Source organism: Brienomyrus brachyistius, unplaced genomic scaffold, assembly GCF_023856365.1.
Source record: "Brienomyrus brachyistius isolate T26 unplaced genomic scaffold, BBRACH_0.4 scaffold38, whole genome shotgun sequence".
In the NCBI taxonomy this organism is placed as follows: Eukaryota; Metazoa; Chordata; class Actinopteri; order Osteoglossiformes; family Mormyridae; genus Brienomyrus; species Brienomyrus brachyistius.
Genome location: NW_026042313.1, coordinates 2,992,590 through 3,010,929, shown reverse-complemented (window position 1 = coordinate 3,010,929; position 18,340 = coordinate 2,992,590). Strand labels below are relative to the sequence as shown.

Sequence of the window (18,340 nt, the reverse complement as noted above, 5' to 3'; positions counted from 1 at the left end):
ATGTCCACCGACGCGCTGGTGTGGTGGGACCCGCAGACAACCAAGGAGTCGAAGCAGGGGAACCTTCAGGCGACCAATGAGGCGTCGGAGTCGGGACAGAGGCAGGGCGATGAGGCGTCGGAGGGAGACTTGCAGGCAACAGCTGAACCGGAGCCCCAGGACCCACAGGCGCCCCCCCAAGCCCCAGCCAAGGTGAGCAATGGCGAGCCAGGGGAAGGGCAGGCGGGCGGGACCCTAACCCTGCGCCTGTGTCCTCTTCCCTTTCGGGACCCTGAAAGACGGGGCTGTGACCGGGGCGAGGGCAGAGGAGTCGTTAACAAGGTCCCCGAGGGATCCCACTTGAGCTCCTCCTCCTCCAAGGAGGAAGGAGCGATGGCTGAAAAGTCCAGGACCTCCTCAGAGACATGGACCGGGGTCATGGGCACCGGGACAGGAGCCACTGGGGCAGTAGTCATAGGGGCCGGAGTCACAAGGGTAGCAGCAGGAGCCGTGAGTGGAGGCAGAGGGGCCTCGGATGTAGCAGCAGGGGCCACGGGCGGAGGCAGAGAGGCCTCAGGCGGAGAAGCAGGTGGAGGCAGAGGGGCTTCGGGTGGTGCAGCAGGCGGAGGCGGTGCCTCGGGTGATGCTGCAGGCGGTGCTGTAGCCAGAGCAGTAGCTGGAGGCGGTGCAGGGAGTGGAGCAGTAACTGAAGGCGGGGCTGTGACAGGCGTCTCGGGCGGAACAGGAACCACCAACTCAGGACCAGCAGGGGGCGCCGCCGAGGGGAACTGCTTTGTCCTCAACAGGAGCAGCCTCCTTAGGGATATGGTGATCTCCTCCAACTCGTGCGGAGATGACATCGGAGTGAATGCTGCGAAGGCTCCCTGGAGCTGCTTGACCAGTTGGGTTAAATACGTCCCAGTTAGGGACGTCGCGGTGGGCACCTGTGGAATCGGGTCGGGGATCTCCCGAACAGGCAGGTCAGACACGGACAGGTCAGGCAGATCAGGCACGTCGACAAGTGCTGCTATGGTTGGCGTCGTGAAAGTGGGCCCTTTTAAAAGCCTTGGGGATCTGGGGAATAGCGTCCCAAATAGCTCTAGCCCTCCTATTCGCCAGCCGCACCCCCCTAAATTGGTATGCTGCCAGAGGCGGCAGCTGCTCGATGGCAGCGACGTCAAGGGAAAGCCTTACCGGTTTCTGGACCGGGAGGGGTTCCTCCGCATACTCGGCCGGGATTGACACCGCAGAGAGAGAGTAGGCCCCCAAGAAGATCATCGACTCCTGTTTCGGTTGTTGCTCTCTCTGCTTCTTTCTGCGTCTCCGGCGCGCGGCTGTCAGCGGAGACGGTGGGTCGGCCACCTAATCCCACAGCAGTGGGTCCAGGTAGCTTCGCCTCTCCATGATCCTGTCCCAAAGCCACTGGAGATTTTCTTGCGGAGAAGGTGCGCATCCTTCTCTAGGGACATCAGCTTCAGGATGTCCCGGCTCTGGATCGCGAGGTCCCATGCCTGGGGATCCTCCCAGACCTCGGGCTGGGCGATCAGGTAAAGCACCTGGATTGAGGTATCGCTCCTCAATCACGGGGGATGCTTTCTTCCGGAGACTTGTCATTCTGTCAGGTACACGGATGGATGGGCAGGCAGGAAGCAGGGAAAGACGAGGCAGGTAGGCAGGATCGTCAGGAATCAGGGTTTATTAAGGAAACGGGAAGACAGGGCTGACAGCGACAAACTAATATTAATGACAAGTCTGGGGAAGATGGACTCAGACGTGGACTAAATACACAAGACAAGCCGAAAATAACAGGAAACAGCTGGGCATGATCGGGGAAGCACACGTGAATGATCAGGGGGCGTGGCACACACGAGGATCGGACAAACTGGGCGTGACATCACCTCCCTTGACTTAAACTCCACACACCTTGTGATCAGTTTCTCTTGTAGCTTCCTCAAAGAACTCAAGTAAATTTGTTAAACATGATCTACCTCTCCTAAATCCATGTTGGGTATCCCTCAGAATGTTATTTGAATCCAGGTAATCTACCATTTTCACTTGGTTATTTTTCCAGTAATGCTAGTTAAACTGATTGGCCTATAGTTTGCTGGATTACTTCTATCCCCCTTTTTGAATATGGGCGTTATATTAGCACGCTTCCAATCAGAAGGTATCACACCAGCAGATAACAATTTCTGGAAGAGTAAAGTTAAAGGTTGGCTAATAATATTCCTCATCTCTTTTAAAACTATAGGTAAAATGCCATCAGGCCCCTGTGATTTATTTATTTTCAGCTTAGCTAGGCTTAGTATCACATCAGCCTCAGTTATACATAGACGATGCTGTATTCGTTCTCTACTTTGAACACCCATGTAAAATAATCATTAAACTCATTTACTATATTACTTTCATTTTCAGGGGCAGCATGGTGGTGCAGTGGTTAGCACTGTTTCCTCACACCTCTGGGACCCGGGTTCGAGTCTCCGCCTGGGTCACATGTGGGTTAACCCCAGCTGTTCCATGGGCTGCTGCTGTTTCCTGCGAGAGGGATACTGGTTGCTAGCGTGCGAACTTTAAAACTATAGATATCACCTAAATAATAATTATAGTAAGTCATCGGAAAAGCTTCGCACGATTAATAATCCTCCAAAAAATTCCCAAACCCTGACGGATTAATCACCTACGCAAGTACCGACCCACGATCTCCGTTCAATTAAGAAGGTGCTTCCAGCCTTAGAGCCTCAGTTTACGTAAGTACAACGCCATGTCTACTGTTCCGTGGTCTGTGTGCAATATGTTTAGCTATTCTTCTCCAGTCATTAGCGGTACATATACATGTGAGAAGTGTCAGTTAGTCGCTAGGCTGACGGAGAAGATTGTAGTGTTAGAGGGACGTATCCGGACGTTACATTCAGGAGAATGAGAGTTTTATCGACTCAGTGTTAGCGGCTCCGGATATGTCCGCGATAGCCAGTCAATCTTCCCCCGCTCGGGTAGCAGAGCCTTCGCAGCAAGGCAAGTGGGTGACGACCCGGCGGCATAGCTGTAAATCCAAACCAAACTCATACCGGCGCCATTCGCCTATTCACGTTTCCAACAGGTTCTCCCCACTCAGTGAAACTCCCACTGAGACACCTGTTGAAAGTGCTCTAGTAATTGCCGATTCTATTCTAAGAAACGTGAGAGTAGCGACTCCAGCGACCATAGTAAATTGTCTCCCTGGTGCCAGAGCGACCGACATCGCGGCAAATTTAAAAGTGCTGGCTAAAGGTAAAAGTAAATACTCTCAGATTGGTATCCACGTCGGCACTAATGATGTCCGATTGAGGCAATCGGAGATCACTAAGGCAAATTTTAAAGAGGTATGCAACCTTGTGAAGAAGATGTGTGTCAGTAACGTGCTCTGGCCCCATCCCTGCTAGGCGTGGCAATGAAATGTACAGCATATTATCGTTATGTCTATATTATTATATAGACAACTGGCGGATGTTCTGGGGTAGGCCTGGGCTTTTGAAGAGGGACGGTATTCACCCCTCGCGGGCTGGTGCCGACCTCCTGTCTAAAAGCATAGCTTATAGTCTACAGGCAAATCGCTGACTAACTAGAGCCAAGTCCAGGCGGCAGGCAAACCGGCATAACCAACCACCTGCTAGTCGCTTAGAGTCGTCACCTAGGGTTCATTTCATTGAGACTGTGTCTGTTCCCCGCGTCTTTAATCATGGAGGACTATTCCACCGTGGAGTGTGCCATAATAACTTAAAATCACAATGAATCCATCACTAGAAAACAGTTTTGATGCAATATTTAAACTTAAACTTGGACTTCTGAATATAAGATCACTGGCTCCTAAAGCACTATTAATAAATGAAATAATTACTGATTTTAGTCTTGGTGCCATATGCCTTACTGAGACCTGGCTTAAACCGGATGAATTCATGGCACTAAATGAATCTACTCCAGCGGAATACAGTTATAAACATAACCCTCGACCAAATCGCAAAGGTGGTGGTGTTGCTGCAATTTTTCAGTCCAACTTAGGAGTGTCTGAGAAACGTGGTGTGAGTTTCACCACATTTGAAACTCTTGTTCTTAGCCTTGCTGGCTCATCTCTTTGTAGTTCTTCACCCCAAATCACCATGGTTATTGTGTATAGACCGCCTGGGCCGTACAGTGATTTTCTTAAGGAATTTGCCGATTTTTTTACAAACCTGGTGGTCAGTACTGACAAAGCCATTATTGTGGGTGATTTTAACATTCATATGGAGAAGGATAGTGATCCTTTAAAAATAGCGTTTGCAGCTATTCTTGACTCTGTAGGTGTATGTCAGAATGTAGTCGGGCCTACTCATGTCTGTAACCATACCCTTGATTTGATCATTAGTCATGGCATCCTGGTGGAACATGTGTCTATTATGCCACAGAGTCCTCTGCTCTCAGATCATTACTTGTTAACATTTGAAATCCAGTATAGCCTCCCGTTGACCACCACTCCAAAGTATAGAATCAGACGTTCTATTAACGCACTAACTACAACAACATTTATGAAACAACTTCCACAGTCCTTCAGCCTTACATCTGAAGCATCGTGTGTAAATGAACTTGAACAGGCAACTTCAAACATGGAAAAATCCCTTCGCAGCACTCTAGATCTTGTGGCTCCACTTAAGAGGATAAAGCATAGCAATAACAAACCTGCCCCCTGGTACTCTGATAATACACGTGAACTCAAACAGGCATCACGCAAGCTAAAGCGAAAATGGGGCTCAACTAAACTAGAAGTTTTCAAATCTGCCTGGAAAGAGAGCCTCTCTAAATACAGACAAGCACTAGTGACTGCTCGGTCTGTGTGTCTCTCCAGATTAATAGACATGAATAAAACCAATCCTAAATTCCTATTTGAATCCGTAGCTAGGTTAACACAGAATTCCTCATTAAACTCGCAAGTCCCGCAAGCTCTTAAGAGTGATGACTTTCTTACATTTTTTAATGGTAAAATAACTAAGATTAGACAGACTATCCAGTGCACACCCTTACCTACTTACGGCTGCCAGCCTCCTGCTAGTCTTATGCTTACCAATATGCTTACCACCTTTGAATCATTCATTCCTATTACACACTCATAACTTTTGAGCTTAATTTTCTCCTGTAAATCCTCTACTAGCCTTGTAGACCCAATTCCTACAAAATTCTTCAAGGAAATTGCAGCACAGATTGGCACTACCGTGTTAAATGTGTTAAACTCTTCTCTTAGGCTTGGATATGTTCCAAAACCTTTTAAAATGGCTGTTATTAGACCCGTCCTAAAGAAACCAAATCTTGAACCCAGTGTTTTAGGAAACTATAGACCTATCTCAAATCTTCCTTTCATTTTAAAGATCATGGAAAAGGTTGTAGTTCGTCAGTTGGCCTCTTTCCTACAAAAAAATAATACCAATGAATTATATCAGTCTGGCTTTAGACCAAACCATAGCACAGAAACTGCTCTAGTCAAGGTAATGAATGATTTACTTGTGGCTTCTGACCGTGGCTGTGTATCTCTGTTGGTATTTGTATTTAACTGCAGCATTCGATACCGTGGACCATAATATCATCTTGGACCGGTTAGAAGGTGTAGTTGGCATTACAGGGACAGCACATTCTTGGTTCCACTTTCTTGGTTCCGCTCATATTTGTCTGATCGCTATCAGTATGCCCATGTGAACAATGAATCATCCAAGGCCACTAAAGTTGAATATGGTGTCCCACAGGGATCAGTCCTGGGCCCGCTACTGTTTACCCTATACATGCTACCTCTTGGTAACATTATTAGAAATCATGGTATTGGGTTTCATTGTTATGCAGATGATACACAGTTGTACATATCTGTTAAAAATCTTGGCGTTCTTGTTGACTCAGATCTATGCTTTGATGCTCACATAAGAAGTATTACTAGAACTGCGTTTTATCATCTACAGAACATAGCCAAGCTTCGTAAGATGCTCTCATTTAATGATGCAGAAAAACTAATACATGCCTTCGTAAGCTCCAGACTGGATTACTGTAATGCCCTCCTATCGGGTTGCCCGTCTGGATCCTTGCATAAACTGCAGATGGTACAGAATTCTGCAGCCAGCATTCTAACAAACACAAAAAAATTTGATCATATTACACCGGTCTTATCCTCTCTTCATTGGCTGCCAGTTAAGTCCCGAATTGACTATAAAATACTGCTATTAACTTATAAAGCACTCAATGGCCTTGCACCAGAATACCTTAGTGATCTGCTGACCACATACAACTTTCCACGCTTGCATCGCTCTCAAGCCATGGGATACCTGTTAGTACCTAAGGTAGAAAAAGCTACGGCAGGCTGCAGAGCTTTCTCCTACAGAGCTCCTCAGCTGTGGAATGGTTTCCCACCAGATGTGCGGGTTTCAGGCTCACTCTCAATATTCAAGTATAGACTAAAAACACACCTGTTTAGTTTAGCGTATAGGGACACTAACTCTAGCTCTAGCTAACTCTTCACTCCCAGTCAGACCTGTAGTGTGAGGTGTAGAGCTGGGTGGGGATCGGTGCCATTGGCTTTGGATTAACTGGACTGTCAGTGCTGTCACTCTAGCTTCGCAATCCCTTGCGGAGCTGGAGTGCTGACATTTCAGGGACTCCCCATGCCTGCATTCCCACTTGCCACTCCCTCCTACTGATGCTGCCATAGCCATATCTGCCGGAGCTTGTAAAGTACATTGGACTTCATATTGCACTCATCTAGCTTTTAGCACTGCCGATAGCCTCCTCTACTTTGACTAATTGTACATTTTATTTCCCCTACTCCTCCTCGGGGGTGATGCCTGGAGACCTCAATCTATCAAGATGTCCAGCATACCCTACTACATGTGACGTCGCCACTACCAGTGACGTCCTTGTATCCAGCTCGCCCTTCTGCCTGTGTCATCTTTCATGTCTGACACCACTGCCTTACCTTTAGTTGCCTGGCGATTGGAAGAAGACTCGGCATTGGCTTGTCATCTTCCCTGCTTTCCAGTTATTTGCTAAATCTTATGATTGGGACAATGTGACTTGACTCTTATTTGACTATCCCTGTCGGCCCCTGGAGGATGGGCTCCCCCTTTGAGTCTGGTCCCTCCCAAGGTTTCTTCCTTCTTGGGAGTTTTTCCTTGCCACTGTCGCCTTTGGCTTGCTCACTGGGGGCTTTGGGTACGGATGCTGTAAAGCGCTTTGAGGCAATGTAATGTTGTGATAATGCGCTATACAAAAATAAATTTGTTGTTGTTGTTGTTGTTGTTTGCATGTTCTCCCCATGTTGTCATGGGGTTTCCTCCGGGTACTCCGGTTTCCCCCCACAGTCCAGAAACATGCTGAGGCTAATTGGACTTGTTAAATTGCCCGTAGGTGTGCATGTGTGAGTGACTGGTATGTGAGGGTGCCCTGCGATGGGCTGGCCCCCCATCCTGGGTTGTTCCCTGCCTCATGCCCATTGCATAGACTCCCAACCCCCCATGACCCAGTAGGATAAGCGGTTTGGAAAATGGATGGATGGACTTTCATTTTCAATTATAAGACCCTTACTATCCTGCAAATTAGTGATTTCAGCTTTTAGAGCTCTTCTGGAGTTTAAATATTGGAAAAAATGTTTATTGTAATCCTTAGCCTCCAAGAACCAACAGGCGGCGATATAACTCTAACTGTAAAGCCATGTTGGCCAATCAGAAGGCTTATTACCAGTTCTGCTAGGCTAAAACAGCTAATGTATTGTTGATCTCAGCAAAATGAGCATGTTATTTGACCACATATATTTTGTAGTGTAAATGCTAATGGGTCCCCAACAAAGATGTTACAATAACTGCACGGGGTCATTTGACCTGTTAGAGGAAGTGGCATACTGTATGCAGTAACGAAATCTGACTACAAGTGCTCAGGTGGACCATGGATGGCGAAGTGCCTGAGCTGTCTTTTGTGATCTGATCACTCAAGATACATTTTAAAATCAAGTGTAAATAGGGCCTTGGTGTATGATGCTGGGGAAACTTGGACAGTCCACACCACTCTGTTAAAGTGGCTCCGATGTCACTCCTGTATTGATGGTGCTCCATGGTTAACGATAGCCAAAAGTTAGCGTTACATTCATCAAACTTTTGAACAAAATTGTTGGTGTCTGAAACAATATCAGTGCCCTTCGCCATGCCTTGCAATGTACCATTCTCAGAAGTTCTTTGTGTGCCTTAAATGATTTTTCAATGGCTCATACATAGTGCAGCAACTGGATTAAATCACTCACATCTGTACTTTCATCTAAAGCTAATAAAAAGAAAACACAATCATTCATGGTCTTCTTCAGCTCACTGCTCACATACTGTAGAATATCAAGATTCTGCGTGTCACTGTATGGACAGAGGGAGACAAGGACTTTAAGTGCTTAGCCATGTTATCTCCAAATTTTTTTACTTTTGTATATTACACATCTTTTAACAGTCTCACCATCTAACAGCGACTTCTTAACTTTTGCCAGCTTGAGGGTGACCATACAGTATATGACACACGTACACTGGATTCTTGTGAAGTTGTTGCTCTTGCAAAGAATTTCTGTTGCCGTTGTAGCTTGTTTTTTTTAGATCAGCAATAATGGCAACTAGCTGCCAAAAAAGTCATAATGCTTGATAGCTCTTTTTCAAATTTTACGGAGGCATTTAATGGCTGAAGAACTCGTACTGATCAGATTTGAGACAAATAAGCCCAAAACTGAAGCAATGTGACAGCAAAAGGAAGGAGAGTATATTGTCTCATATTTGTATCTTCATTGTGTCATCTTTTTATCTAGATGTTTTGCTTAAATTGAAACTGTATATCATAATAAAAATACAAATAATTATATTGCTCTTATACATTCACTGACTAGACCATTATATTTACATAACAGGACTTGCTGATTACAGTACTTTCTGAACGCTTGCACACATTTTTTGAAACTATAGCTTATTTTTGCAAAACTCAACACGCAAACCCTGAAAAGACTAAACCACAAAACTTTTGAGAAAGCAGACATTTTATTCAAGACTATATAAACCATTATAAAAAGGATACTTTAGGATCAAATCTATACAAACTATCAAGTGACTACTCCATCCCAATCACGAGCTACACACTGATGGGACAAATGCAAAACAATGTAATCCATTTTGCACTTTCAATTGGCAAAGCACAGCAGTTCCAAAAGTATTTCAACATTTCCTCAATATATATGCAAGTACAGTAGTAATGAAAATGCAAATGGAAAAGAAAGGATCTATCATTTTTAACTTTATTTTTTCAAAAAGAAATACACATTTGTTTGGCCAGGAACACTGTATTGTACAGGAATACTGTATTGTATTCTTCAAGGCAAAAAATATAAGTGATACAGGAAAAAGAAAGGAAAGAACTGCAAAGGGATAGAATTAGACTGCATCCTGTCTCCTGTTTGGGTCTGACCACAACACCTCATCTACGTCACAAGAAGTGTCTTCCCTGGCAAGACAGTGGGGGAAAGTATATTCTGGACTGATGTATACACCCCTGGCATGCCCCCCATCTATACTTCAACAGGCTTCCTCCATGGTCTGGAGAAGCGGCACACGTCTATATGGCTGGAGATCATACACCTTCCACCTCCCTGATGAGAAGGATTCTTCAATCAGCTTTAAAAATGGAGAGTATGGCATGGCATGGTGATGTAAGACCCCATTTTGTCTCATGGAAACACACATAATAACGTTAGTCCCTCGCTGTCCTGGAACATTGGTAATGGCACATTGCCCTATAACATTTCTTCCCCCATGCCTTGTTTTGTCCAAGTCAACAATGAAGCCAACATTGTCAACATACAGTCAGGTCCATAAATATTGGGACATCGACACAATTCTAATCTTTTTGGCTCTATACACCACCACAATGGATTTGAAGTGAAACGAACAAGATATGCTTTAACTGCAGACTTTCAGCTTTAATTTGAGGGTACTTACATACAAATCAGGTGAACGGTGTAGGAATTACAGCAGTTTGTGTATCTGCCACCCACTTTTTATGGGACCAAAAGTAATGGGACAATTGGCTGCTCAGCTGTTCCATGGCCAAGTGTGTGTCATTCCCTCATTATCTAATTTACAAGGAGCAGATAAAAGGTCTAGAGTTCATTTCAAGTGTGCTATTTGCATTTGGAATCCGTTGCTGTCAACTCTCAATATGAGATGCAAAGACCTATCACTATCAGTGAAGCAAGCCGTCATTAGGCTGAAAAATAAAAACAAACCCATCAGAGAGATAGCAAATACATTAGGTGTAGCCAAATCAACTGTTTGGAACATTCTTAAAAAGAAAGATCGCACCGGTGAGCTCAGCAACACCAAAAGAGTTGCAAGACCACGGAAAACAACTGTGGTGGATGACCGAAGAAATCTTTCCCTGGTGAAGAAAAACCCCTTCAGAACAGTTGGCCAGATCAAGAACACTCTCCAGGAAGTAGGTGTATGTGTGTCAAGGTCAACAATCAAGAGAAGACTTCACCAGAGTGAATACAGAGGGTTCAACTAAAGATGTAAACCATTGGTGAGCCTCAAAAACAGGAAGGACAGATTAGAGTTTGCCAAACAACATCTAAAAAAGCCTTTACAGTTCTGGAACAACATCCTATGGACAGATGAGACAAAGATCAACTTGTACCAGAGTGATGGGAAGAGAAGAGTATGGAGAAGGAAAGGAACTGCTCACGATCCAAAACATACCACATCATCAGTGAAGTATGGTGGTGCTAGTGTCATGGCGTGGGCATGTATGGCTGCCACTGGAACTGGTTCCCTTGTATTTATTGATGATGTGCCTGCTGACAAAAGCAGCAGGATGAATTCTGAAGTGTTTCGGGCAATATTATCTGCTCATATTCAGCCAAATGCTTCAGAACTCATTGGACGGTGCTTCATAGTGCAGATGGACAATGACCTGAAGCATACTGCGAAAGCAACCAAAGAGTTTTTTAAGGCAAAGAAGTGGAATATTATGCAATGGCCAAGTCAATCACCTGACCTGAATCCGATTGAGTGTGTATTTCACTTGCTAAAGACAAAACTGAAGGGGAAATGCCCCAAGAACAAGCAGGAACAGAAGACAGTTGCAGTAGAGGCCTGGCAGAGCATCACTAGGGATGTAACCCAGCGCTTGATGATGCCTGTGCATTCCGGACTTCAGGCTGTAATTGACTGCAAAGGATTTGCAAGCAAGTATTAAAAAGTGAAAGTTTGATTTATGATTGTTAATTTGTCCCATTACTTTTGGTCCCTTAAAAAGTGGGTGGCAGATATACAAACTGCTGTAATTCCTACACAGTTCACCTGATTTGTATGTAAATACCCTCAAATTAAAGCTGAAAGTCTGCAGTTAAAGCACTTCTTGTTCGTTTCATTTAAAATCCATTGAGGTGGTGTATAGAGCCAAAAAGATTAGAATTGTGTCGATGTGCCAATATTTATGGACCTGACTGTAGATATACTCATGATGCACTCTGGCAGCATTTTGCTCCATGATTCTCTGAAACAGAAAAAGCAAGAGCATTACAGAACACTCTAAACAGATGTGGAGCAGACAATACAGTATGGTGACTCACTGGTATACGGTACTTACAGCAACAATGACATAATTGCTAGAAAAGGCTTACCTGCACAGATTCATAGCGCAGTTATTTTACTCTGCCAGAGTTCCTGTCAAACGACACTTTGTACAGCTGCTTCATTCTAATTTGATGCAGGGCAATGTTGACAAACTGATCCGCCTGATCGCCTGATATTACTGAAGGTTGTGGTGTCTGAGAGATTTTGAATTTCTCTCAGTCAAATGCTATTGTTTGCTATGACAATATTTACAATATGTTCCTCCTTCTGTGGGGTAAAGAGCTGGTTTCTTCCAGCAGCAAGTGGCAATATTTCAATTTTACAGAACCATGATGTGAATGATTAGGGTGTAAGATGTTTTGCACCAGGAAATGAAATGTTGTATATGTACTGTCATTTTTATGGATAGACAACATACATTATAAATCTACCATAAATATCGTAGAACTACTATATGTAGTGATGTAAAAACAGTACTCACAGTACCGTGAAGTGTGTAGGTTATTTACCGGTTTTCATCTCTGAATGTTCGGATGACACCAGCTACTGTGAAGCGGCTAAGGTTTGGCTGGACTCTTTGTGCACCCTCCATCATGCTCAAACCATGGTTGACCACATGATCAACCAGGGTAGCACATATTTCATTAGTTAATTAGTTTAGTTAATTTGTTGCATTAGCTTCTTAGTCTTCTTCCTTGTCCACATCCTGCTCTCACTCTAACACCTCTTCCACACTGAGCAGTATTTACCTCCATTGTTGTCCAAAGCAAGATAACTAACCTGTTGCCTAAAGTGCTCATGCTCTGCTGTACAAGTAGATAAATTAGCTGAGAGAGGTACTGTGGTGCAGTAGTTAATTAGTTAATTAGTAATTATTGCCTCACCCCTCTGGGGCCTGGGTTTGAGTATCTGCCTGCGTTACATGTGTGTGGAGTTTGCATGTTCTCCCCATGCCATCGTGGGGTTTCCTCCAGGTACTTTGGGTTTACCCCCATAGTCCAAAAACATGCTGAGGTTAATCAGAGTTACCAAGTTGCCTGTGTGTGTGAGTGAATGGTGTATGAGTGTGCCTTGTGATGGGTTGGTGCTCCACCCTGGGTTGGGCTCCGGAACCCCCTGTGACCCATAGTAAGATAAGTGGTTTCAAGAAATGGGTGGATGTTCTCACACCTGAGAACTGGGTGTAGTCAGTTGTTCAATGACTGTTGCATTTTGACTGCCTGTGTTTTCCAGTTATCACAAGATGGCTCCATTTTGTAAACTGTGTGTAATGTAAAGAACCGTGTGTAATATTTGCTAAAATGTGTGTTTTGAAATTGATAACTGAGTGCTAAACATAGAATTAGCATATTGTTTTACAGTCTTGGTAAAGAGATTTAGCACATGAGTTGATTGTTTCTGTGATTCTTGCCTCAGGTTCCACTTTCATGTATAAGCAATCAGAAAAAACTGTAATCTTCTTGTGTTTTACTATCCACACATTTAATAACCTAATTCTTTGTTTCATTGGTTTTATGACGCTAAGTCTCACAAAACTCACAAGCATTCAATTGTCTGACAGTATTTTGTTTACTTTAGCTGTCCTCTAAAAAAATGCTGGGTTATGTTTTCTATGCAAACGTCAGGTTTAGCCTGCTGGGTAATTTAGATGGGTTGGTTTTACTCCAAATATCTTGACCCAGCTTTTGGGTCACTGGCCTGACCTAACTGCAGGGTTATGTTTTTGACCCAGCACTTGGGTAACTGACTCTCATTTTCCATGAGGGGGGGCTTAATACATTTTGCAGTGGCCCCCCTGCCATGATGGGTCCGCCTCCTCCACTATTGCACACATTTCTTCTGATAAGGGTTCCTCTTGCCATTACTTTTGTTTACTCTAAAGCAACCCAACTCCGGTCCTGGAGAGCTATTTTCCAGTAGGTTTTCTGTCCCACTTGGCTTCTGATGAGCCACACCTGTGAGACACACTTGTTTACCTGAGAGCAGCTGCGGCTCATCAGAAGCCAGGTAGGATAGAAAACCTTCTGGATGGTAGCTCTTCAGGACCAGAGTTGGAGACCCCTGCTCTAAAGGTAGCTCAGTGTTCCTGAATTTGTTTATTTCAAGTAAACGCCAAAGTTTTTGTGACTGTCTTCCTATTAACAGCCTTGTAATGAAGGCTGTCCTTTAAAACATTGCATTTTGCATTCATATTTTTAAAGAAACCTTGCACTTATGGAATCTTTTATACATTTATTTAGATCATTCACATAGAAGATATCAATAGTTACCCTGTTTAATCCAAGTATTAAATGTTGTAGTACTGAATATGTGATACATGTTTCATCATGGTGCTACAGGTTCTCATCCACATCAAAATAAATGTCCACTTTTGCCAGACACCTTAGAAAGAACCTTTTGGCAGGGTGAATCCAGGCCTGACACTGGACTGCTGTGATGTCGTTGCATGCTTCATTCATGTTGTGTTTTACCTGCTTTTCTGTTCTTCACCATTCCAATTGTGGTGTCATAATCGTTTAATTCTTGAAAAACAACAAACAAAATTAGGTTCAGAGCCAGTCCGTCTTTCCACCCTAACATTATCAAAAGTTGTACCAAAAAAACTTTGTTTTCCTTTACAATAATATTCCTAATATATTTATTAGAATTTTGCTAGTGCATTGTTCATTTCCATGTCATTCGAGCACGTCATCAAAATAGCAAATGATTTGCTCCTGCTTTCCATTTGTATGAGTGGTGTTTTTTAAATGAGACGTGGCCGTGAACATTCTCGACACGTTGTTGTTTTACCACAAAAAAAGCAATACGCTTTGACCCTTTCAGAATTCAGTTAAATGGAGTCTTATGCAGAAGCGTCACCGCCATTAAACCATTTCATAATAATTTGTTGGACCCCCCCACATTTAACATAAAATATAAATTTTATACCAGTGTGTCCCCCCCACATTCAAAATGCTTCTGACGCCCCTGGTCTTACGGAATGAGGCTTTGGAGCTTGAGAGTTGTCTGGATGCTGACACTGGACATGGCTGGTTTCTCAGGTTAAACGCGATCTGGCTTGCCGGGAAAACACATCATTGTAACATTAATCCGCAGTAGATCACCTTCTAAAGGTGACGTGACACGCCATTCTGATTGGTTCATTGCATGTTATGCCCAAAACACGCCTCTGAAAAATTAAGACAACCTTTTTCCTCCTTGCCCTGGTGTAAAGTCTGTCTTTTTTGCATTCAAATTAGCTAAATGCATTTGGGCACACCCATAACTGGTAGTTCCGCCTTACACTTTGAGTTAGATCTTCAAAATAGAGCAATTAGAGTAGCCTACAATAATGTTATATTTATGCTGAAGACTTAATGGTTGTCATTGAGGAAGGTTCTGATGATTAAGGCCATAGTTGACCTTCTGAGGGTTGAATCATTCTATCTGCCTCAGTCATTGTCATACCATGATTTATGACATGGTCTACAACCATGGCTCTGATTCTGTGGGATAAATACTCTTTGTTGTTGCTGTGTTGTTGTCTTAGTCTGCGGCCTTGTCCTCAACCATGTTCTCCCACACCTCTCAAATGGTGCCCATGGCCACTTCTCCGATGTTGTACTTGTCCCCTGCCACCTCATCTTCCTCATTTTGCTTGACCACCTGCCAGCTCCATGTTACAGTATCTCTATGTTGCTGTGGATCCCACTTATCCATACTTCTACCACTAGGTGAAAACCTTCATCAATAACAAATTTGTCCTGCCAACCAAGACGCGGACACCATAATCCAGGCAACCAAGTTTACTGGGAGAAACACAAAGAGTAGTTGAGAGCCAGGTCCGGGTCATTGCCAATAGCTGTAGAGTCAGGTCACCGAAAGCCGAAGCATATGCCGAAGTCGTGGTCAGGAGACGGGAAGCCTCCACAGTCTGTTGAAAAGGCATGTCAGCCATGGCAGCCCCACAACATCCAGGGGTCTCATTTATCAAGCGTGCGTACGCACGGTTTTATGTGTAAATCATGCGTACGCACAATTCTACTAATAGAATGCGATTCATTAATTTGTACGTGTGCGTGAAAATGTGCGCACATTTAGAAGAACTCCTGACTGTGCGTAAGCAGAATCCCCTAGTGGTAGAGAACTGTAATCACATATACACCCAGTGCCCTTATACTTCTCCAATTAAATGTCAGTGTTGACAAATTGATTACTTGAATACTTGAGTACAACAGGTGATTCTGAGTTATCTGGAACAGTCAAGAATATAAAATAGCCTACACAATTGAAGAACTGTTTTTGGAAATGCATTGACTACAATGGCAGACCTTGCGCTTCTTGAAGATTTGCAACAAGCACTTTTGCGCAGAGATCGCGTTTTCAGGGACCGCACAGACTTACTCGCTGAGAGTGATGAGTGGCTCATTAGTCGTTTTCGTTTGCCAAGGGCAATTTTGCTTGCTTTGTGTCAGCAGTTCTCGCAACTTTTGGAGAGGTCGACAAAGCACACCAGTGCAGTCCCCGTGCACACTCAGGTTCTTTCTACTATTGGCTTTTTAGCCACAGGCACATTTCAAAGGGAAATTGGTGACAGGTCTGGTATTTCTCAACCCACCGTGAGCCGAATTATGCCACACGTTTTACATGCAATTATATCACTTACATCACAGTACATTACGTTTCCAAATACCGCAGCGGAAAGGACAAAAATTATGACCGATTTCTACAACATCGCAGGATTTCCAAGTGTAATAGGGGCAGTTGACTGCACACATGTTGCCCTGAAAGCTCCTACTGCTGATGAATTTGCATTTGTAAATAGAAAAGGTTATCACTCCATTAACGTGCAGGTAATCTGTGATGCACACTTGATCCTGCTAAATGTCGTTGCGAACAGGCCGGGAGGGACACACGATTCCTTCATTGTGCAGAACAGCATCGTGGGACTTCGTCTTCAGCAAAGCGCTGCTGGAGAAGGCTGGCTTATTGGTAAGTGTGTAACGATTAGATTACTTCGCAACACCATCCAGTGTACTGTATTTTATGTTAATCTACATCATTGCAGGGGATCGAGGATATGCCCTTAAATCCTGGCTGATGACCCCAGTGGCAAACCCTGTATCCCAAAAGGAGCTGAATTACAACCGAGCACATGAGCGCACAAGAAGCACAGTAGAACGTGCAATAGGCTTGCTGAAGGCTCGATGGCTGTGTCTGTCAGGCAGAGGAGGCATATTGCAATACAAACCCGACAAGGTTTTAAATTTTTAAATATTTAAATTAAGTTTTAATTGTATTTTATAACTACAATATTTATCAATTTGCTTTAGGTGTGCTATATCGTTAAAGCATGCAGTGTGCTGCACAATATTGCCATTAAAAACGGTATACCACTGGATGAGATGCCAATACAAGAAGATCGCCACATGGCAGAAGGTTTTGACCCCATGCCAAATGCTGTGGCCGTGCAACTAAGAGCAGGGATAATCGAACGGTTCTAAATCTGTTTCACAATAAGGAGTAATTGTGAGAAAATGGTGAGATCAATTGGAGCTTTTATTGAACTTGCATGATGCATTTAGTGCATCACAAATGTTCCTCAAGTTCACATTGATTTGGTGCAGTTCTTCTTTTATGCTTGCAATGCCTCTCACTAATTCCTCCTGTGTTTTCAGAACCGCATCAGTCAGGACTCGTGCCTCGAGACGCATCGGACGTGCTGAAGTGGCAGGCGGAGCAGGACCTGGCAAAACTGGCAGATCTATAAAATAAATGTTACATGAACAATCCAAATCATTTGCATTGTGAGTGTTATTTATCTATGAATAATATATCAAAACACAAAACATTTGAAAACCTTCTAACCATTTTCGGATGGCTCGGCGTCTCCTGCAGTTGATGGAATTGCACTTTCAGTGTCACCATCGGGGATTACTCCGCTCACTGACGTTTCACCAATAATTGACGCTATCTTGTCATCCAATGGTGACACTGAAATAAGACTCTGGCCTCCTCCCGTGGCACCGAGGTCTCTTTTGTGGGCTGCAATTCTTTTTTTAGAGGACACTTTCAAATCAAACCACTTTTTCTTCACTTCTGCAGTAGCTCTACATACAGGTGAGACGGCATTTATCGCATTAGTAACCTGTCCCCACCCCAAGTCTTTTTTTTTCTTTGACATTCCGCCTGAAAAAGCAGCAAACAAAACCGTCTTATTACGTTGTACCTCATTTAACAGCACTTCCACTTCGTTGTCTGTGAAGTTTTTTTTCTTTCCTCTCTTCAATGGGTCCAAGATAACGGTTCTATAGTGCCCTGGCGGCATTGGGTTTTTATAAGGAAGGTTGTTTGCCAAATAAGGTTATTTGAGGGCGTGTCTGTATGCAAATTTAAATTACTATGCACACGCAAACAATTTAGTAGGAGTGCGATTCATCATCAGTCATTTCGTACAGCTGTGCGTACTCACGTTTGATAACTCCCAACTTTCTTGTGCTTACGGCTGTTGGTATACGCACTAGTTTAGAGCTTGTTTTACGCACGCTTGATAAATGAGACCCCAGAGCCTTTAGGTACTCCGGGCAAATCTTGTCAACCCCTGGGACCCGGCCACGACGTATCTCTTTAACTACCCTGGCCACCTCATCCCCAGTGAATCCACTCCATACCCCTCGGACTCCATGCCCTCAGATGTCTCAAAGGCAGTGCGCGTAGATGTATCTGAGGCAGGGTTGAGGAGGTCCTCA

At 43.9% G+C, this 18,340-nt stretch overlaps 2 long non-coding RNA genes across 2 annotated transcripts; one reads left to right on the top strand and one right to left on the bottom strand.

The window, feature by feature from the left end:
- The first annotated feature begins 16,108 nt into the window (after window positions 1–16,108).
- LOC125722393 (uncharacterized) lies at window positions 16,109–17,384 on the top strand. The gene is made up of 3 exons (XR_007386355.1): window positions 16,109–16,583; window positions 16,660–16,850; window positions 17,270–17,384. It is a non-coding gene; the product is annotated as an uncharacterized LOC125722393 (long non-coding RNA).
- LOC125722391 (uncharacterized) lies at window positions 17,133–18,147 on the bottom strand. Its single transcript, XR_007386352.1, has 2 exons — window positions 17,460–18,147; window positions 17,133–17,355 (listed from the first exon to the last, which is right to left on the bottom strand). It is a non-coding gene; the product is annotated as an uncharacterized LOC125722391 (long non-coding RNA).
- Window positions 18,148–18,340: the final 193 nt, after the last annotated feature.